The sequence below is a fragment of the Colobus angolensis genome, unplaced genomic scaffold, assembly GCF_000951035.1.
Source record: "Colobus angolensis palliatus isolate OR3802 unplaced genomic scaffold, Cang.pa_1.0 Scaffold93, whole genome shotgun sequence".
NCBI lineage: Eukaryota > Metazoa > Chordata > Mammalia > Primates > Cercopithecidae > Colobus > Colobus angolensis.
Window position 1 is genome coordinate 59,731 of NW_012123265.1, and position 3,313 is coordinate 63,043.

General features: G+C 39.1%; 1 protein-coding gene across 1 annotated transcript in view; it reads right to left on the reverse strand.

Annotated features, from left to right (window-relative positions):
- NFAT5 (nuclear factor of activated T-cells 5, tonicity-responsive) overlaps positions 1 to 3,313 on the reverse strand; it is a gene marked incomplete at its 3' end in the record, with an annotated part of 86,195 nt that overhangs the window by 54,849 nt on the left and 28,033 nt on the right. The window lies entirely within an intron of this gene.

The following is a 3,313-nucleotide window of genomic DNA, read 5'->3' on the forward strand; positions in this document are numbered from 1 at the left end:
AATAAAATGATACAGCCTCTCACACATTAAGGTCCAGATCGTGCCTAAATTTCTAGTGATTTGAGTTAGAAGACCTGAAAGATTCCCCTTTGTCTCTAATCCCGCGACACTCTACCCCAGATGGGGCGGGGAATCCCACGACACTGTACCCAAGAAAGGTAGCCATTTAAAAAATATGTTCAGCAAAACTGAAAAATAATTACATGGGACAAATCTCCCTATCCTGAACAACTAAACTGTTAGGCTGTGGGAGGGGAAAGCCAAAAAAGATATAGAACACAACCTGAAATCTATATAACACTACATTTAAAATATGATTTGGTTTAAACCACTTCAGAATTAATTTTCTCCTTATAATCATCTTGTCTGAGACAAAGTAGCTATGAATAACAATTTTCCAGTATTTACAAACTGAATTCAACTGAGTCTTATTTTAACAATACAAATGCAAAGAAGAACTAGAACTGCCTTATACTTTAAATCACCTTTACGCAAAAAATCCTGAACTTTGACTAATACAGTTTTTTAAATAGCATTTTAAATATCCTAACCTGAAATTATTTGGAAACTACTTTGTTGCATACCATAGCAAAATTGTCTAAAACAAGATTTGTCAATTTACCAATCCATTTACAATATTAGAGTTTTTAGTCACTTGGTACTCAGGACTCATTAACGTCTGTACTCAGACAACGTACAAGTATCAAAATGGAGAGCTTTTTATTTATTTATTTTTATTATTTGAGACAGGGTCTCACTCTGTCGCCCAAGCTGGAGTGCAGTCATGCGATCATAGCTCACTGTAACTTTGAACTCCTGGGGTCATGCAATTCTCCTTTATCAGTCTCCTAAGTAGCTAAGTCTATAGGCATGTGCCGCCAGACTTGGACTAGTTTTTTTCAAGTTTTTGTAGAGACAGTTGGGGAGGGGGAGTTGGTCTTGCTATGTTGCCCAAACTGGTCTCAAACTCCTGGACTCAAGCAATCCTCCCACCTTGGCCTCCCAAAGTGCTAGGATTACAGGTGTCAGCCACTGTGCCCAGCTTAAGGAACTGTTTAGATGCCCGAGGTGTCAATGAGTCATCTATGATGAAAGAAAAAAAGATACAGAGAAGGAATAATGAGAAATGAAATTATAAATAACTTATATTTCAAGAAAAATAACTTCCTGTTGCCTAGCAAAAAAATGAGAATTTCTCTTTTATTAAATTCCTCGGTTGAGAATTCAAGAGTTACCCTGAGGTAGACAATGCAACCTGAAGTTTCTATTCAACCTTAGTCAAATACAAAACTTAGGGCTATTGCTTTCTACTCTATTCCCAGCTGTTTTCACCGCTAAATTTTTTTTTTTGCCCTCTTATTTTCATCAAATTTTATCCTTTGAGTTTCTGAGTTGAGGTTTTATTGTCATTTAAAGATTATCTGTCTTATATATAGCACATCCACATTTGGATTGCTAAAACGGTATTTTTCTCATAGGACACACCATCCAATTCTGTTACAAAGAGCTATGTTTACTAAAATCCGTGATCTCTGAAATATCCAATTGACAGACAAGTTAGACAAACAATGGGCTACTAAAAAAGAAGTAGGAGGCTAGGCATGGTGGCTCACGCCTGTAATGCCAGCACTTTGGGAGGCCACGGCGGGTGGGTCACCTGAGGTTGGGAGTTCAAGACCAGCCTGACCAACATGGAGAAACCCTGTCTCTACCAAAAATACAAAATTAGCCGGGCGTGGTGGCGCATGCCTGTAATCCCAGCTACTCGGGAGGCTGAGGCAGGAGAATCATTTGAACCCAGGAGGCAGAGGTTGTGGTGAGCTGAGATTGTGCCATTGCACTCCAGCCTGGGCAATAACAATGAAACTCCTTTCAAAAAAAAAAAGAAGTAGGAAAAGGGGAGGGTCCAACACCAAGAAGGACCCTGCATGTAATGCCCTGGTCTTTCTTTGCTCCAAAACTAGACAGTGGTGAATATTCAAATCATTCTACATGGTCTTTTCTTCATAAACTTCCCTCTAATCTGGCATTTCAACATGGATGGGTTTTCTCTTCCAGGGAATATTATAGGTTCCAACCTAACATGATTTTTCCAAAAGAGTCCACCTCTCATAGTTCACTTTTTTCTGTTTCATTTCAGTCATACAATAAATGATTGCTAAATTTCACTTCTAAATATATTTGATATGGGAGATTCCAAAACACACTTTGTTTCTTTGCTAGTTAGTAGTTGATGATTCTGGTAAGTAGCCTAGCAATTTGAAGATGTACTTTCTAGTGAGAAAAATAACAGAACAAGACATACCTAAATTTGAGGGGAAATGCACTTTTAAATTTACACACAGGTAAATAAGTGTGGTGAGAACACAATTACTCAGTAGCTATCTTTCTGGCTGTAAGTTACCTTTATATTTTTAGGATTAGCAATCATCTCTCTTTTGAAGCTTGGCACCCCAACAGCCCATTAATTTCACCAAATATAGGCAATCCTGATTACAGACCTTATGTATTCTCAGGAGTTAGCTGGTTTTTATAATTAGAAAAGATATTAAGCTAATATGCTAGTCAGGTTATCTATCAGGAAATTATTACTTGGTGAAAGCACTAATCACGCGACCAGGTACAGTGGCTCACACCTGGAATTCCAGTACTTTGGGAAGCTGGGGCAGGTGGTTCACGAGGTCAGCAGTTGGAGACCAGCCTGGCCAACATGGTGAAACCGGTGTTTACTAAAAACACAAAAATGGGCCAGGTGTAGTGGTGTGCACCTGTAATTCCAGCTACTCAGGGGAGTGAGGCAGGAGAATCGCTTGAACCTGGGAGGTAGGGGTTGCAGTAAGCCGGAATCGTGCCACTGCACTCCAGCGTGGGCAATAGAGTGAGATTGCGTCTCAAAAAAAAAAAAAAGAAAGCACTATACCAAAGTGCCTACTTTATACCTAAAATAACTTATTCATAAAAACTATCTGTGCACAGCTAACATGCATTTTACCAGTAAACAAATGTACTGGTTAAGATTAACTTCAATAAACAGAGTCATATTCCTATTCTCTCATTTATTCTCAAATAAATTGTCAGCTGTGGCAATAATCTAGTATTATTCTTTCAAACAGAAAATGCTTTAGTAGTTAAGGATCATAAGAAATGAAATTAGGGTGGGCACAGTGGCTCACGCCTGTAATCCCAACACTTTAGAAGCCCGAGGTGGGCAGATCACTTGAGGTCAGGAGTTCAAGACCAGCCTGGCCAACATGGCAAAACCCCATCTCTACTAAAAATACAAGAATTAGCCCAGCATAGTGGCAGCACCTAT